Source organism: Chrysoperla carnea, chromosome 3, assembly GCF_905475395.1.
Source record: "Chrysoperla carnea chromosome 3, inChrCarn1.1, whole genome shotgun sequence".
Lineage (NCBI taxonomy): Eukaryota > Metazoa > Arthropoda > Insecta > Neuroptera > Chrysopidae > Chrysoperla > Chrysoperla carnea.
Window position 1 is genome coordinate 52,052,854 of NC_058339.1, and position 20,732 is coordinate 52,073,585.

A 20,732-nucleotide genomic window follows, 5' to 3' on the forward strand; every position below is an offset into this window, starting at 1 on the left:
CGAAAAATTGGATTGGAAGCATTTTGGACTAAATGAAAGTAATTCGAAAATTTTTAATTTGATTGGTTAATAATCGTTGCTAACTAATAAAAATTAAAATGAGTCGCTAGAACAGATACACGAGTGAATAAGATCCAAAATAAAGTGAATTAATCCCAAAATAAATTTTTTTAGGTTCAAGATAGTATTATAGTATTAATTTGTTTCACCAATACGTATATTTAATAAAAGTATCTAGGCATATAATTTAATGACGATTATTGATCTCCGTAGCTGATATGCGGTTTTATCCGATATTTTTGTAGGGATTACATCCTTGTATGTTGCATGGGGATTCGGTAGAAAGGTTTTCATTTTCTTGATATTGTAATGACATTGCAATTGCGATTCTATCGAATGTATGTACATTCGATAGATACGACTTTGCTTTATAGACAAATATTACCTTAGCAACGCCTGTTGTTTGTACTCCACATAATTCCGGAATAAATTATCAAACATAGTTCTTTTGGTTTTATTTCGTATTTTAGATTTCATCATTTTCAAATGTAAGAGCAAGCTCTTACAATATAAACGGTTTTTCGAAATAACGAAGCATCCGTTATAACAAGTCTTGACTATACATTCTGAGATAGCTTTAGAACGGAATGCTGCTATTAAAAAAAGTACCGGCTTCAACTAACTTTTAATACCTTACATACAATTTATAGGTATGTGATACAAATAATGTTGTATTTGTATAGATGAACGCGTACATTAAAATAGCTTTAGTAAGTTCTGCACCTTTATACGGTGTATACTAAACATAACATACCTCTATATGTTATATTCATTATATCATACATACAAGACTATTCATCACATCCATACTATCTATCTATGTTATCTAATAATTACAAGGTCTATGAATAAAAAAATCGCGTTTGCTCAAAGATCTTGAAGAATCTGGATGACTATTGAATGCCTCAAATTTTCGTATTTTTTTATGATTTTTTTGTTTGCCTTTATTGGATTGAAAGAAAGTTATTGAAATTGTAGTATGCAATCTTAAAGGGCAAGGTTCTTTCAACTTTAAGTACCTTGTGTTGAAAAACGAGGTAGGTAAACTTATAAAAAACATATTTTTCAATTCGCTCGACAGTTTCAAACTTCCGGCCATTATTTTATGTATTACGTTATCGTTGAGTACTTCAGTGTTCTTCACCTCCTCCACTTAGGCATCAGTCTAATAAATCGTTTCTTGAGTAAACCATTGAGTTGAGTAATAAAAAAAATTTGGTTTAAGGTGACAAAATACGACTATTGTTACAGAATTATCGAGAACTGATTGAGAATTCGAAAAAACTTCAGGAATAAAAAAGAAGCTTCATATGAAGCACATGGATGTGGTTGCAAGGGCCCAAATTAATTACGGCTCTAAAACTCTAAAGAACTGGAGAATATAATGACCAAAATGTCGTCGAGTTTTGACACGAATCGTTTAAAGTTTGGTATTCAGTGTAACAAGTAGAATGCTATTAGACTGTTCGATATTAAAAGAGAATTCTATCAGTGCATTTACGAAATCATGTTTATTTTATTCATTGATACTACTTAATAGGTATAACGGAATTTATTAACTAGTGGAAAATCACTTCGTAGTATTAAACGTACGAGAAAATACATTGAAGGAATGATTTATACGATAGTAACAATAATTAACCATAATTTACAAAACTTTCCTTCAACCATTATAAGATATTAATATTGATTTTTTAATATGATAAATTTTATATTAAGAAATATTATTATATATTTAATTATTAGAAAGTAAATATTCGTAGAATTCTTACATTCATTGAATAAGTGATAATTGTGTAATTATATTTTTTAATTGCATCAAACGATAATGCATTTTTGAAATTCAATATTATTGGTCATTCGATTCACAAAATCCTCGTTTTGTGGATCAATAATTGTAAATGATAATGAAGGTTAGAATTAACAGAATTTATTGATTGTATACCCTGACATATAACTTCATAAAACATCATAAATTTCAATTTACTCCGAAATTTTAATGTACACTAAGTGGACAGTTACGTTGAAGTGCAAATTTGGCATTTCCGATACTCACCCAATGGTCAAAGGTTCATTGTGAAATCACAAAGAACTTTGACCATCTTTGCTGATAATTTTTGCTCCTCAAGAGGCTGTGTAGACCTTCACTACACTGGTCCATCACAGCTGTTACTTAGGTAAGTTTATTCTTGCTGTGGCAATGTGGCAGCGGGAATCGAACAGAGTGACTAAGAATGGCAACTGTGTGGTATTAATGCCAGTTCTTTCATTTATTTAACTCTTTGTTTACAGTAACCAATAACTCCCCAAAACATTTAGCGTTATTTGTGCCTCCACCAACTAAAACGAAAAAATTAAATAAAAATACTTTTGGTCAGACTATGAACGACAGCGGAACCAATTCGTTTTTCTCCACTTTATTTTATTTTTTAATATAAATGAATTTAATAATTAACAAAACAACTTCTTAGAAAGTCGGTAGGTATTTATATTAAAACAAATGAAGAAACCACATACACGCCACAAAAAAGGTATCCCGAAAATGAAGAATCCCGTAAAGTATATCAAGAATGTCGCAGTTAAAACATTAATCATTATTAAAATACTGTTGGTTAGTACAAAAACAAATTATATAACGCAGAAAATATGGAGTAGGTAAATGAGAGAGAATATTTTTATAGAAATGAAAGTGTAAAACGACAAAATGAATTTGTTTTAATTGACGATGTTTGAACAACATATTATTATAATATATTAGTTATTATATAATACTTGATGGTTTCATTATTTTCTAAGTACAAAGAGTTCGAAAAAATGTTCGAAAATATAAAATGTAGTCGAATTCAAGTGAGAAAATAACTTTTTATTCAATTTCAGAATCTATGTTCATACTGGTATAAATTTATACTAGTAAAACTAAGACCAGTATAAACTTTGGAAATTCATTTTACTGAGACGGAAATAAGAAACTGTTTTAAAGTCTTGCAAAATAAATTTTTCCGAAAATTTCTATAGCAAGAAAACTATCATTCAGGACAACTAAGCGATTTTTATTGTCCATTATAGTGCCTCATATTAAAAATTAGAAGGCACCCGAAGAACAGAGTACCATCAGGCCATATCAGCCCATAGGTGGAAATACAACGGTATTGTGAAAGTAAAAAATTGTACAGTTTTTGGGCTAAGGAAGAGGTATGGTCGATTTTGTTCAAAATAGTGTTTTTATATTTTCTTTAAGGGTTATCCTTCTCGAATGAGCAGCAGTAAATAGGTTATTTAGCCCTTTTTTAATTGATTCTGTTTGGAAATTGAAGTTTCATAATTCTGAAGACGTAAATCACTATCTCCTCTCTACTATATTCTCGTTCCAATTTTCTAATCGTCACCACCTTCTTAGGATGGATGCATTTATAAAATTGCGTTTTTTCTCGAGTTTATGTATTAAATGAAAATAAAACCTACCCCCTTCTAGTAAGAACAACATTTTAGAAAATCTTATTTGAGGCAAACTTTTCGGAATGGTGTTACGTTTTGAAGAATAAAGTTTTGAATTCACGTTGAATACAAAAAAACCGCATGCTTCTAGCATGCATTGACAGTGAGTCAGTAAGAACTGCACAAAGGACTATATAAATATTGCAGAATATTCTGATCATATTAAAGCGGAATTTTCGAATTTCTAATCATCATTGAAGTAGAAATCCTATAAATATGATGTAAATACATTGAATTAGATTAATTTAATAAAATTGCTCAACCAATTTCTTGAATAATTATCAAATTCTCTTTATAATGCTTGTTTTATTACATAACACACAAAGAAATGAATAAATGAATAGCACCTATACCAATCTTGTAATGAACGCACCCTTCTTGATTGTTATAAAACAATCAAATGGCTAGAGATGGACATGGAGGAGCTCTATTCAGGTGTGTTCAAATTATTCTAGACATTTGTGCAAAAAATTTTTAAAATTTTTTTAAATTGAAAATATAATAATATTGTAACTGCTTATTGAAAATAAAAATATTAATAAATAACTGCTTATTGAAAATAAAAATATTTCCACACATTTATTTACGTTTAATACAAAATTATTCAGAAAAACATTGAGGCTCATCAAAAAACTGATATACTTTTTAAGAAATTTTGTGAAAAAACGTGTTACCAGTTAAATGGAAGACACGATGGTCAAAAAGATGCTACCACTCAAAAAAAGGAAACGTGTATTTCAGAATATAATATTAAAGTTATATAATAATTTTATATATATATAACTAGCTGGGAACTACCCGCTTTGCTGGGCAACATCCCCACTTGCACCCCTCCCTCCACATTTCCTTGCGTTGGATAACAGTTTTGTAATGTACACGTCATGCTCTTTTATTTGATACCCCACTTAGGTATATTTGTAAATATTCGATATTTCCTTCCCACTTTCTCGCTACACCTTTCTACCCTCCGAAGGTTAAAAAAATTTCTAAATGTAATTTAAAACATTCTGACCAAGTTTTGAACTATTAAAAGCCATAATTGAAAAATATGAATTTTTTATTCATGAACACCCCCGCAACCCCCCTTGTGGGTGGAATTTCGTAAAATCCGTTCTTAGCTGACCTCTACTTGGCAAAAGGAATATTCCTGCCAAATTTCAAGTCTCTAGGTCTTATAGTTCCAGAGATATCGTGATGAGTGGCTATCTATATCTATAGAAAGTCTCCTATATATTTATAGATTATGTGGTACTATATTACTTGAACATTACATTTTTAAAGCAATGTCTTCCTCAGATAGTTGATTTTTTGAAATTTCTTTCTTTTTGAAAAAAAGTCAGCATCTACTTCTTGGATCCCACAATGGATCCCACAATTATTTGCATACAAGAGATTACTTTAAATCTGTAGTCAATTTTTAGATTTTTATCTTAAAATGGCACTTATAAAGTGTTTTTCATTTAGAGGCCCTGAAAAAGGGGGCGCAGAAATATAATAATACGATAATATATATAAAATTTTAAAAAGCATTTGTCGTTAGTTAATAGAATATTTTGGTACTTAGAATTAAAAGGGATCTGAAATAAAAATTGAAATTAATAAAAAATTTATTATAAAATAGGATTGACTACGTTCTTTGTTAAGCAAATAGTATGAAGCGTAAAATAGTGCTGCCCAAAATAAGTGAATCGTGATATAATCAAGGAATAGAAAGATTATATATTTTTTTTATTGTACCTCAATAAACAGGCAATTATTTAGTATACATTTTACTTTGCTTTTGTAACTGGTATTAGAAATTTTTGACTCAAATGTTTAAAAACTTTCTTTATTTTCAAAGATACAAAGAATATAAATTAATTTTCAACTAAAGCATTGACTAATTATTTCTCTTATGATAGACACACATAGAATATGCTGTACCTGTGTAATAAAATACATGGTTGGATAATACCTTGTCAGTAATAGTGGGTGGTTTGTCCAAATGGGTGTTAGTAAATATTGATAGCAACCATGAAACAATAGGTATGAGCAGTATATAAAACTATATATTTAAGTTTAGATCATATATAGGATCTCCAAAAAGTAGTGAACCCCTTATTTACATCTTTCAAAAGTAGGAGTACACATTTTTCAAAAGTTATAATTGAAGAAATAAAAGAAAATTGCAAACGAAATCTGGCTCCTTCAGTTTTATTTGACCTCATCTATTCCCTTAAAAATGTATAGGAGTTACTTTTGCTCACGTTAAGTTTGTTAATACAATATATCTATCTATATAAATTATTGAAAATGGACTCTAAACGTATCTACACTCTAAAAGAAAGAACAAAAATATGCTTTTAACACATTAACATATAAATATTTTCTTGTTTAATGCAAATTTTTAAGATGATACTTACTTTTGAAGTGAAAACTTTGTGCACGTTGAGCACTTTTTGTGTGAGAAAAATCATGGAACTCTATCACCACCCTCGTGTGTCTTTGTAATTGCATTCCTTCTATACGGATGGACTTTGATAAAATTTTGTGTGTGTTTTCAGGAATGGCTGAGATTCACAAATCGATCGACTACAAAATGTTTTTGAGGGTTACGCACCAAAAAATTTAAAACCGATGACATTTTCGTGGGTTTATAATAGAACTCCTTATAAACGAATGAACCGATTTTGATGAAATTTTTGGTGTGTGTTAAAGTAGATGCAGCGCAGGTTAAGATTTACCATTTGGTCCACTATAAAATGTCTTTAGGGTTTCCGCATCAAAAAATTAAAACCCACGACATAAATGGTGGGAACGCATGTAAATAATATATTACATTACATACAATTCACATGATAATACTTTATTTCCACTTCTATCGGCAGTTTCCAAAGACTGCCCGCATGTTTACTTAAATTAAGATATTTACATCGTTGATTTAAAAAAAGTTTCATTTGTTATGAAAATACCCCAGTTAATGGGTTTACGTTAATCCTATGATTATGTAAAATTTCATTTTTGAGACTTTATTTTTATGTTCATTCTTTTGAAGAAACTTAAGTTTGTCTTGTACGTCTCACAGACTCTGTATAATAGGTACATTTTATAATGTGTATATTGGTTAAAATCATTGATGCGAAAATTGAATAACGCGGTAGCAGCATAAGCGGCAATATAGTAGTGTAGCATTGAACAAATTAACGGAGAAGTTGTACTTCATATTATAAATACATCCCAACAACCTACAATATATACTATACGTTTTAGAATAAAAGAGAGTACATTCCTATCCCCCCAACCATCCCTTCCTACGATTTACCTATATTACCTTACATTATTATTGTATAGGCAACTTAAAATACATCATCATACCAATGAAGTAGTACCACCCACCTGAACCTCCCCCATTAAAGTTTTCTGTATTTTCAACACTTTATTTAATACCAATAAATTATGCAGCATTGGTTGAATATTATTATTCTTCAAGTTAACACTTGAATAATCTGCAGTTATACCTATTAATAGTGGAGAGTTTTGTTTTCTGTAAGGTAGGTAATATTATTTTATTCAAGGGAAAATCATCAAACATTTCACTTGAATGTTTTAGTTAAATTGTTTGTGTATGTTTTGATTCTATTAGGAAGAAATCGTCGATTCATTCTATTTGTTTTTTATTTATTTTTGACTTTTTGAAAAAAAAAAACGTCTTTTGGCACGTTGAACACTTTTTGTGTGGACAAAAATCATGAAACTCGCGTCATCGTCACCGAACTCCACATATATAGTACATTCAAAACAGCGGTTCTTCGAAACAATAATTTCAATTCACAAATTATGAAATTTTAATTTTTTATACTATGATATCTAGTTATAATAATTTTAATTATTTATGCTCTTAAGTTTTAAGTTTCCACTTCTGTTGACAGTCCCCATAACTGACAATATTTTTTTAAATCTTTGTGTTGAAGAGAGAGGTGTCACGTTTGAGAACCAAAGAAAGTTATAAATTTATTTTTCTTAAATGTTAAAAATAATAGTATTTAAGAGAGGCATATCTTTCACTTGACTCGAAAAGTTTCGAATGTAGCGAAGAAGCTTTTGATGGATTCTCATTTTTTTGTTATTTAAATCGGAAGATAATTGAATAGTAAATGCAAAAATCATTTTGCCCCATTTAAATAAGGGAATTACGTTGTCTGATAATTTAAAATAATGTATACCTCCATTAATTAAGACACAACCGAAACAATCTTTGCTCAATTGATCAAAAAGTTTCCGAGCCGCATGAAAGACTGCGCGTGAAAGATCCGGTAGGAACCATGCTCTTTTCACTATGATTTTGGTATTTGTATTAAAAAAAAAAAACAAACAAATATTTTGACCTGGTAATAGTGAGCAGCGGGCACGAAAACTATAATGGAATATAAAGAATTAGTCAGCCGATGATTACACCCTGACCTTCCTTCATTTTATTTTCAATAAATAATTAATTTCTTAGAAAATTTTTTTCCCTTGTTTTACATTCTCATAGATAATATTGTAGCATATTATATTTTTGAACCTTTTTTTCTGAAAATTTGTTCCGTACCAACAGTGTTTATATTTTCAAAATTAAAATATTTCTTAAAATCTTAGTCTAAAGGGATTTACGATTTTTTTTATATGTATAAAGTCGTAAAAATAAAATTAGTAAAAACTAATTATTCACAATCCATTTAACATATTTTTCATATTTTACACTGTAAATAATCCTTACTGATCCCTATTACCTAATGGCGGCACCAGATACCTATTTAGCGCTAGTTATAGATATAAATATAGATATTTTAGGGTCGCTTCATACTCTTCTATTTATTTTCGATACGAATTTTAAAAATTTTTTCAAATTCTTAAAACTTAACTTTCGTGCAAGAACTTCTACTTGTACGAAATGCGTTTACGTACGAAAAAGTAAATCATTTTGTGATAAACCTTTTCCTTTAATTTTTACAATTATCATTAGTGAAAATAATTTCAAAACGTGGGTGCAGAAATATTTTTATTCCATACTCGGGATTTTTGAGTTTTCGAACACTATTTGGAATACAAGTTATTTGGTGATTTTCTTTTCTCTTTTTGGTGGTCAGCAAGTAATGATTGATTCCGCACTTCTATAAAGAAATACTGAAGGTGAAATCCGAATGCGAAAGTATAAAAACACATAAGCAAGATCGAAAACCGAATAAAAAAAATAAAAATAATATATTTTCTAGTCTAAAAAGAAAGATATAAACGAAAATACACCAAATTCATATCGATATAGTGTGAATTGAGCCTTAAAAGTAGCGAATTTAATCAACAAATGTGCTATGCATTAGTAGGTTAATGAAATTAAATGCTCAGAATGAATACACATTATATTTGCCTGTTCACATACATGCATTCTATAACAATCACAAATATCAATGTCCAATCTAGATCACCTGGTTCGGTTGATTTTTTTCCACCAGTTCCTAATTTCATTGGCAAACAAAAATCAATTTAATTAAAGGTACTTGTTCGTTTCTATAATTAAGTATTGTGATAAAAATGACAATCATAAGTAAACTGATTAGTTTTTTCGTTTTTCATTAGAGCAAGTAAATTTTAATTACAATATTACTTCTTGGTACCGCTAGCAATCTATATTTGCTAGATATGTTTGTGTTTTCAACTATGTATCGCATACAGAAATTATATACACCACTAAGAACATAAAAAGATATTTGATATGAAATTTTATTATATGCTAATTATATACTCCCTTGGAGCTTCTACGAATAAGAGAGATTTTGACATGTATTTTTTAACGTCTTCTTTACTCTTACGGATAATGATAAGCCTACTTTTTTAATTTCATGATAAAAAACTCTGTGAATATTGTGCTCTGTGATAATTTGCTTGTGCAGAAAAGTGCAAGTATAAAATAAGGAACCTAGCTCCACTTATGTGATAAACAGCCAATTCAAAATAACTTTCCCTTAATAATCTGAATTATTAATTGTACTGCTCTTTTTCTATTAACTCAGTCAAATCTTGTATATAAAAATTATTTTGTATATAAGTTTTAAAACAAATATCCGTTGAATTTCTAAGATTTATATACTTTTTACGGCTATCGAAATAATTTTGTATTTATCATACATTGCCATAAGAATCAAAGTTATCTGTAAAATTTGAAAGAGATAGTCTGTCTATCTGTCATACAACTTTTATGTAAGCTTTTTAAAAATGTTAAATACCGCATGTGATCCGGAGAACGATTCAATTCCATATTAGCATCGTATAATAACATCGTGTCAACTTTGGGTGGTTGGATTTAAAGTAATAAAAATAAATTTAGCCGTTTTTTATGATATCGTGATTGCTTTTACCTGGATTTTACTATAGTTTATAAGCTCTAAGATCTATACATAATAGGTATGTATATTAATTAAGAGTTTCCACAGGTGAAGTATGAAGGTTTCTGCAAGTCAATCGCCTTTCCTCAAGCGCCCATTCTATTTATAACATATTTGCATGGCACACTAATATTGTCGTTAGTCTTGGCAAAGGCATGGAAAACCAAAGAAAGCCAAACCCTGGCAAAGGCTGGCTGGTTTACAAATGAATATTCGATTTATAAGCAGAGATCAAAGCTCGGACCAATACTGACCCAGCATTTTCTCATAAGCATTAGTAGATCCCAAATAAAAAATTTGATCTCTGCTATTGTGTAGAATGATTCACTTTGCCTGTCTTTAATGATACATTTTTAGTATGTACAGTGTTATTATAAGAGTAATACCTATATGCTTACCCTTTATGCTTCGCTAATAAGCTCACATTCATAAATGCTTTACCTACTATTCACTGCCATAGTGTTATTTTAGTGTCACTAATGTGTTACTGATGTTTTTAGTTAAACAACAAAAGTCACTTCTCAAACCATATATGTTATTTTCATGCACAGATAGTTGCACATGTTTTTTGGTTTTACTGGGTGTTTATGTTGCTCAAAGGAACGTTATTGTTAAGGTTATTTTTTTATATAATTATCATTTGCAATTGCAAGTAACAAAAATATATGTGCAAGCTAGTTTTTAACTAACTTTGAAAGTAAATGATTAATTAATGTGTTATAAGATCGTTAATAACAATTAATGAACTTTTATTTAAGTTAAATTTTTACATACTGAGTAAAATAGCATTTATTTCTATTATGGAGACGCTTACCTGCAACATATTTCACCCTTTTTCACATATTTTATTGATTCATTATCTACGGTCCGCAACCCCTCATATCAAATCCCGTAAAATATGACCATATATGCTGTAGTAAGTTAAATTGGTCCTTGTACTAATTTTACTTATCTATTCACTGTATGAGCTTATATGTTCTACGGAATCTTTATTATTGGGGCATTATTTTTTCCGATTTATATTGTATCCGAGAATACAGTTTGTTAAAAAGCCGAGTAACTTCAAAATAGCGTAATTCTTAACAAGTTAAAATTGAAAATAAATTTATATTATATCGATACTCTTTTCGATCAGACGTTATAAAGACTAATTTAATTACGTACGATATATAATTACGTACGAGATCTTAAAATTGGCATTATATGTACTAATAACTACATTTCTTTTTTCAGTATTCAAGGGGACAAATTGTGTTCTGCTATTTAATTTTTTTACTAAAATATACCAGTCTGGTATTTATCGAGGATGGGTGATGTGTTAACAAGAATTTAGAAATTATTATTTAAAAAATAATAAAAAATATGTTGAATCATTTTCAAGTTTTGATAAAAATAAAATATCCAGATAAAAAAGCAATATCTTACTTAGACATCTCGTTTTTCTTGAACATAAAACTAAATAAAGAAAAAAAAACACAAATAGAACGACTCAAAAATTACTGAAAGTTTTTTAAATAACTAAAGTGAATATTTATTTTATTTTATACCATAAAGATATCTAATGTTTAGCTATTTCGATCTTCATACCTAACGTTCGACAGATGGGAGCTAGTTCATTGTCTTGAAATAGTTACAGTACTTTTAATGAGGCCAGGTTCTTGTCCTCATGTGTATGTTCGTCAGAACAAAACCCATCCACGCCATTTAAAAAAAATTTTATTTTGTAAAATTACTTTCAATTCTGGTCTTAAATAATTTCTTCTATTTTTCTTAACTTCTATTTTGTAAAATAACTTCTGATGTCGTTCATAAAGGCATTTTCTTATTGGAACAGACATTTAAAGTTTTAAAAGGAACTACACAATTAAGCTGCACTTGAGTATTTTGAATCAAATAATCTATAAGACATTAGAATTTATAGTGAAATATTGACATAACAATTTTCGATGACGAAACATCGATGGTTCGCTTAGCCTAGTTCTTGAGGCGCTTGCAGTAAAAACCAAAGATATATCTTCATTCTTGGCTGTTTGTTTTCCAAGGAAATTCTAAAAGAAAAGCTTAAAAGATCCAGTGACTTTCAAGACATCTTTTGTATATAATTCAATAATATTAAATAAGTAGAAATTGATTTTCAATAAATATCAAAACAAAAAAAACTAATAAAACACACAAACAGCACAAATAGATATTATTATTATTATTGAAATAAAAACAAAAGAAAGACAAATATATTTATTTATTTATTGTATGAAAAATCTTATTGTGGTTGGTAATGTAGGTATCATAAAAAGTAATATCGTAAAATTTCATTATATAGATCAATTTATATTATATTATTATATTTTATTGATATAAATCAGTGAAATACGCAAACTTTTTATTAACATTGCGCATACCCTTAGCCATAATATTAAATGATATATCTTTCTTCTAAGTGAGGATATTTAAAATAAGACCTAAACATAAAAAAAAGTATTGTCGAATTTTTCGAATCAGGACTAAAATGTGGACGATGTGTACCAGTCTTGGTCAAATTCTCCCATACTATGAGAATCATTAATCATTAAATGATTAGATATGGCATACCAATTGGACTTGGTTTATCCGGATCAGAATCAAGGATAATCATTTTTTTCTTTTGTATGAAATAATATCAATACAATAATAGTTTTGGAGATTTCAATCTTACTAATTTAGTTTTCGGATGAGCTAATTTTACATACCTTGATACATTTAGTGGTACCGATTTATTGTTGATTACTAATCGTCAATAATGCTGAAGTAGAACACATACCTGAAACAAAATAAAATTCACTTAATAATAAATTTTATATTATATAGATCTGGTTATATATTTAATATAGGCTTTTATACTACGTGACTTAAGGTTCGTTATGCTAAGCTAGTTTTTTATAACTCGGAGTTAGTGACATTTTTTTTAAAGGAAACGGTTGGTCGCATAGTTTTTGAGAAATCGAATAAAATGGTAAGAGAGATTTTTTTATCTTAAGATAAAAAAGACCAATAAGTAAAATAGACCAAAAAGGGTATTTTTCAAGATATCCCCCTGAATTGCCGTTTTACAGAAAAATCGTTTTCATACCGATTACCGGGTTTTTTTGACGAAACTTCAGAAAGTACTCGCTTACTCGTTAAATGAACCAAATTTTGATATTTTATATATACCAAATTTCACCAGATGCCAAAACAACAATTTTAATGTGTTGTTCTTCATTTTTTTGAAAGAAAGAACCCCTTAAAAGATTGAAAAAAAAAAAGTTGGCCCCTTGTTGATAACAGTAGTTTTAGAGATACTGACTAAAATCTTACACGAAGGATCATATCCCGGTGTGATTTGGTCAGTTGATACTTCAGCAGCTATTTCAATCGTAAAATCAACTAAATTTGCGAAATTTTTCAATGAAACAAAAATTTTTTAATAAAACGAAATCCTAAGTATCCAAAAATAAATAATAAAAATCCGTTTTTTCACAGGTTTTTTAGTTTAAATATTACACCCTTAATTTTGTAGCTATAAAAAAAAAAAAATGTCAAAGTTGAAAAGAAGCTTGAATTGAATTCAAGTTATAAGGAAGAAATAATAATAATTGTGGCCAGTTTTTGTGTAATAGCTGCGTCTGTCTGTTTGTATATGTGTATAAAGATCATTAGTCGAGTTTAATACTTAGTGGAAATGAAATAACAATTATTACTAGATAATAGTGCAGAATGTACATTGTACAGAGACGTAGGTAGTATAAGGAAACTTCTTTACTACAATAACTAGTCAAGTAGATGTTATGTACCTCTGTTACTTGCGGTCAAGTGACGTGCCTAGCCGAAACTCTCAAAATATACCAACTATAGCAGAATAGAGAAACTATATTTACAATAAAATACAGAAGAAATAAATAACTAGAGTTGACACAAGAATGTCGACATTTGCAGTTGTTCTGGTAATTATTAATTGCAAACACACAATTGCTCTAAAGCTAGTTTGTTAAAAAGGCGGTCGCGTTATATAGCAGCCGTAGCCAGGCGCAAATTAATTGTTGGAAATTCTTAAATAACGAATCGGTTAACCTTGAAAAGAGCAGTGAAAATTTTAAATAAATTGTATGCCTTATTTTAAAGTGATTGTGTGTTAGTTTCGCCATCTGTTAGTGATTTATAGGAAGTTATCAGAGATGTTAGTTGGTACTGTATTGGTAAAAATAAATATGTCAATGTTAATAAAACCTTTTTTATGCGTGTTTTTTCAACATTCATTAACTTTCAATTAAAACAGAAAAATTTTCAAACGCGATTATTTTTTTAAGTCAGATTAAAAATTACTTTAATTTCTATCCTATTCAAATCGAATTTATTCGTAGATATTTTTGAATTTACTTTAGAGTGCATCGCTTAGATTTACCAGTAACTAGGAATGTGTAATAGTGTAATACACAACTATAAGTATTTTACCATTTAATAGTATTTCATTATGGGTGTTGATGATGATGTGGGTGATATTTGTTTATATGTTATTAAGTATGAGTGTACAGAATGTCTCAGCTCTAATATCCTGTCTTATAGTCGAAACTGAACACTTAAACTTAATAAATGCAACAAAGTTGGGAGATAAAATACAACCTACTGAACAAAATTCTGGGCTAAAACGTTTCATCTAAAAATTAATTATTTGATGCAAACAGAAATATTTCGAAAAGTCTTCGAATTTTTTTGAATCTCACTGACTTTTAAGAGATTGGCTTAATACAGTTGTTTGATACTGTCTGTAAAAAGTAAGTGTTCAGTGAAAAGTCAACTGGTTGAATCATTTGGATCTAGGTTGGTCGCTTTTCTCTTGTTAACTAGAAAGTTATATGTAAATAGAACGCTAATGAATATTGTTTCTGAGACATTTTGTACATTCGTTAGTCCATTCCTCCATTGTACATATTCTACGAACAAAATTGTATTACTTTACTTACATTTACTAATATCGCATATGTATGTATGGTGTTGGACAAGGTTTCAGCAGTACCCATGTCAACGGCTATTTCTGCCCGGATAAATTCAAGAAGGCGGTAAAGCAATTAGTGCTTCTACTAATGTCTTATATACGTAACAGTAGGTAACTTTTCACTAAATCCCCTAACCTCATATACACAAGTCTGTCTCACTCTCTTAGAATTATGTGTGATTCATTTGTTGTAACCTCTGAATTTCATCATCTTTATTGTAAATATCGCGTTTTACCGATTTTTGTACCAAAATCACATTAATTAATATTTTTGGACCAAATTTACTCTAGAATTTTCATTCAAACCGGAGGCCAAAAACTATTACGTATTTATTACATCATTTTTTTGATAAAAAGGAGACGAAAAAAAAATTCGAGATTTCATGAAACCTGGTATCTAGAGTAACTTTCAACCGAAAATTACAAAATCAGGCGTCTATCGTCTAAAATACTGAATCAAAAGCTTTTATCTATTACTCTTAGTAATCACACACCGAATATCTGGTTAAAAAAAACTAGTACGATTGTATGAAGTTATTGACCGAAGAAATTTCTCCGGGATATCTCTTGCACACGATTTCTGCGATTTCTGTCGATATCTTAGAAATTTGTCTAATCTGTTTTTTTTTTTTTTTTTTTTTTGGGTCAAAATTACCGTAGCAAATGATTTTCATTTCAATAGCCAACGAATTATGGTCTGAACGAAATTAAGGTCCGAAAGGTTTTGAATGGCATGTAAAGTAGGTAAAGGCGAATTTTCTACATTCATTTTATCCATATTCTAAAGAGCAGCAAGGCGAATATCAAAAATAGTCCATGGTTTCCATGGAAACGACTTAAATATAAAAGTATAGTAATGCGGATACAGTAAAATAGCAATTCAGTCATTAATGAGATATCACTCTGAATAATCAGTTCTCTACGGACAGTCATTATGGATAGTTAAGATAACAGTGTGGACAGTAGTTGTTGAGTTATAGTTAAATATATTGGTTGGGAATATATTTTTGCAAATCAGGATTTTCAATATATTAATTTGAAGTGGGCCAATTTTCGAATCAAAGTTCCTTAACGCGGCTGGCCATGGTGAGCAAGTTGGCAAAACCGTCGAGTAACAAAATGAGATAATGCTTTGTTTGTATGTGTGTCTGCCGTATCCATGGCAACCACAATATGTGATCTTATTTTGTTTTGTTTTTATTTATTATAGCGCCTACACGTATTTTGCATTTTTGTACTATTTATATCCAAAACTAGTTATGTAAAACTAGTTAATACAAAAATGGCAAAATTCGTGATAATTTTGTACGTCTTGGAACCCTGCCTACTTGACACTACAGATTGAACAGATTTCCTTTATGTATTTATTTAACATTTACATTCGTATCTGTACACTTTCGTAAGGAACTTCGTTCCTAACGGGTGTCCCACGACCGCAATCTTTTTTTACATTTGTTTTAAAGTTTAGCATAGTTTTCAAATAATTTACGTAATTGCGATTTATTTTATCGACCGAGGGATATAACGTTAAAATATATTCAAGGGCAAGGTGAAGAATTACATAAAGTTACCAAGTTTATTTGATTTGTGACTACACTGTGTTTTCTGCTTTTAACATTATTTTTAACGTGATAAATCTAAAACTACAATGAATACTTTTTACAAAGCAATTGAATGGACTATTATATAAATTTTAAAGCAATTATACTATAAATATTCTATTTTATTTTCATTTAGTTCTAAAACTATCTAAAACCACATCAGTATGTCCATCTGTCGGTAAATACACACACCAACATTACTTACTTGTCTTAACTACTCGTAGAAACATATGTCACCAAATTCTCACCTTGTCAAGATAATCGAATATTGTGGCTTTTCTCAAATAGCACAAAATGTATCTCTTTACCCAAGCCCACAATACGAACGTACACGTATATACATTATATATAATTAGACGTGTTTTAGTGTATGAATGGCGTTATAGTAATTGTATATCTGCTCCGATTTTCTAAGTATTATTTCGTTATTTGTTTCTAAAAGGTATTGCTAATGGAAACATCTTACCTTAAAAGAAGAGAAAAAGCATGGCTTATTACTAGCATAACTTATTTTATTTTTAGCCCCCGAACTAAAAAGAAGGGGTGTTATAAGTTTTGCCGATGTGTGTGTGACTGTCTGTGTGTCTGTCTGTCTGCGGCATGGCAGCTCATAAACAGATAAACCGATTTTGATTTTATTGGCTTTGTTTGAAAAGTAATTTAATGGAGAATTAAATGAAGAATGGTCTTAGTTATGTTCGAATTATTAGTCAAGGGCGAATTTAGGGTTCTGTACCCGAAAAAACTAAAAATTGGTGATTCCAAATCGGGTCAGATTGGAACAGACTTTAAGGAAAAAGGTAATTTAACTGAACGGGTTCTTTCAAATGCGAGTTTAGGATGCCGTACCCGAAAAAGTTGTCGGGGTTTTTTTTTAAATTTTTGTAAATTTCAGTTGTTAAAAATACACCATTGCCTATCTGTTTTTTTTTATAACAAAGTGCCGTCGTAAAAAAAGTTTTGTGACATTTTTACCAAACGACGTTTGCTACTGACTGTAGACATGTAACCAAAAAAACAGCTATACTCTCTTTTAGTAACATAGTCAATAACTAAACTAATCAGCTCCGATTATAGACATGAGAAAATGAACTGATCGTTCCGTATTAAGCTGTAAAGTAAATACAGCTAGAGAAAATTGTGAGTGACAGACAAAGCGATCTTACAGACAGTACCAGAGGCCACATCAATTTCATGACGGTATTGCTTAATCTATTCTCTATGGCTCCGATATCGACTCGCCTGTTTTAATTTTATTTGACATAATGTCAACTGTGCAACAAAAATGCCACCCACAAGTTTAACTAAAATACAGGTTTAAGTAAAAAAGCTCGTTAGTATCTAGGAATTTGTGACAAATCTCATCTGATGTTGCTTCACTCACCCTTTCTTCTTAAGAATTAATATTATTTAACTAATTTTTACTGTGTATTTCAGCATTTTTTCGGCAAGTCAATGTGAGTTGCTTAGAGAATAAAAATATGGCTCATATTTCTTCGGATTTTTTAGAAAAGGTACAAGTAATTTCAAGGCTAAGTAATTTCTGTGACAATAGAGACGTAGAATAGTTGATTTTCGTAAATTTTCTATCGAACTATATACTTCAAAATTAAAAAAAAATATGTAAAATTCGCATAACTAGCTTTATGATTGAATATGACTTTCGATACAATTGGCTAAAGCTATTTATCTAATTTCTTCCGCCCACAAACAAAATCAAAATTTCAAAAATCAAAGTTTGATTTTCCACTTTAAGTCCGTAACTTTAGTCACAACTGACAAGTAACTCTGCATTTGGTCAGCTTAACTTATATATTATATCTATTCACGGTATGCCTAGGGTAGCTGGTTCGATTCCCGCCTTCACAACAAAAATTAATTTAGTTATAGTTGTAATGGGCTGATGTAGTGCGTGGTATATTCATGCAAGAGGTGCACTGAGCCTCTCAAAATAATTGAGAATCAAAATAAATGAAATTATCAGCGGAACAGGTGGTAAAACACATATATATATATATATGTTCACAATACGCTCTATAGCCTAAGTGTGTCCTTCGTGGACAGCCAATATAACCTTACCTAACCTAACATAGTATATTGTATACTCATACACCAATATTTCTTTTATTTTCTTCCATTAAATTTAGGAAAGCTCTAATACTCGGATATACAGACAAATTCGTTCAAATACATCCTTATTCACATTATTATTAAATTATTTGTCATTAAAATGAGAATATTTTTTCAAATGATGTTGAAAAATATTTACATTTCATTAGAAAATATAAAAAAAAAACAACATTAATGGAAAAATTAAATAAAATAATATTTTTTTTCTAACATCATTCAGAGAACATTTTCTCATACATATGACATAAAACGTTGGTTTGTTTGACGAGAAAATAAGGTCATTTTTATTAGCTGTATATGAAAACACATACATTATTCAGTGAAGTTTGGTTACATAGCGATAATATTATTCAAATATAGAAAAATATATGCAGTTTAGTATGTATAATACAGTCTATCTTTAGAACCGAGAAGTTTCTATATGTACATACAGAAATATATAATACAGACTTAGGTGTGTTCGTTGCACAGGTAAACTAAAGCAAACTTTCTACAACTTTTTTTTCCAGGTGGGCAATGTAGAATCGCGTGCGTGGTACCGCCTTGGGGGCTAGCGTCCTGTCAGTGGCTCTTGGCGCTATTGGCGTCCGTAGTGCCGCCTACTCACTGACGGCGGTAATATGGAACAGTAAAGTTTTGAGGGTGGTATTGACGTCACCACCGTGTGTTCGTTGTAACATATATACATCCACCGACCGCCTCGCTTTCTGTTGTGTTGGAGAGCACTTTTATTTCTTTTTATTTTTCACTCTTATATTATAGATGTTGATTATAATCACATATGTGTGAGCGTAATATTACCTTATTTTACGTGAGTAGTTTTTACGTGGATACAAGTGACTTTTACTAAGGTCTTAAAAGTGGATACTACATTTTTCAAATCAATATATTTCAATTATATATTTTTATTAATTTTTTATTTATATTTTTTTAAATAATTTAATGCTATTTGTCACAAAATAAAATTTTTAGCCCTGGAGTTTTTGGTGGAAGATATTGGTAGGAAGTTTTGGGATATTTGAATTGAAAACAAAATTTTTATTTAATTATAGTCTTCGGGAATAATCTTTGAAATTCGGTGAAGTCTGCTGTATAGCTTCCCATACCATAAAATAGAAAAAATAACAAGTTTAACATTTCCAAAATCTCGAAAAAATGTGTGTAAATGCATGGAGAAAAATATACTAAGAAATTTTGATCTTGGTAATTTCCTTTTCTTTAATTTTCAAACTTGCTAAATGTTGATTAGCGGTGGGGAGAAGATTCAAACAGTTTAAAAACTTTGTATCCATTGATGATCAAAGTAAAAGTTTTCCAAAATAAAATAAAATTTCTTTTATTTTTTTCGAGGACGACGACACTCACACTTTTTACCAATCAAATGAGATTTTGCAGTTTATTATAATTTATTAGTGTTTTTTTGATATTGTACGGAATATTTTCTGATATCCGAGAAACATAGAAGTTGTGATGATTGTATCGTTCAAACGGATTGATCAATGTCTAGGAATGGAACAGGAATGTAGAAATATCTGGTTTAATTGGGATACCTGCTAGCTATGTTTGATGAAGCTCTGATAAGGAATTAGAAGATTATTAGCTCTTTTCGTCGATCCTGAAAATAAATTCATAATTTGGAAATGGATAGAGAATATTTAACAAAACAAAAATCAGTTTAATCAAATATTTTTCTGTTATACGCCAAAGGTTTAAAAAAAACTAACAGCTCTTAAATATATAAAATTTTCTTAGTTTCCCAAGAGAAATGTGATTTTAATGAATCAAGAAAATATTAAATATGTGTCAACAAATTTTCAGCCTAAAAAAATTATACTTTGAATATATAAACATTTAATAGAAGACATATATTTGCATGCATACATATTGTTTTAAACATCTACAGTAACAACACAGAATTTAATTCTAGAAGTTAAGTAAATTAGGTTCGTAACTTTGTAACTAGGTGGAAACTTTATTGTAATTATCATACTATTCAAATAACTCGGAGACTACGTCATCATTATCATTCAAGGTTAG

The 20,732-nt window shown here is 29.5% G+C and overlaps 1 protein-coding gene across 4 annotated transcripts in view; it reads right to left on the bottom strand.

Annotated features, from left to right (window-relative positions):
- LOC123296704 (mucin-17) overlaps positions 1–20,732 on the bottom strand; it is a 657,840-nt gene that overhangs the window by 528,316 nt on the left and 108,792 nt on the right. The gene's annotated exons all lie outside the window — the stretch shown is intronic.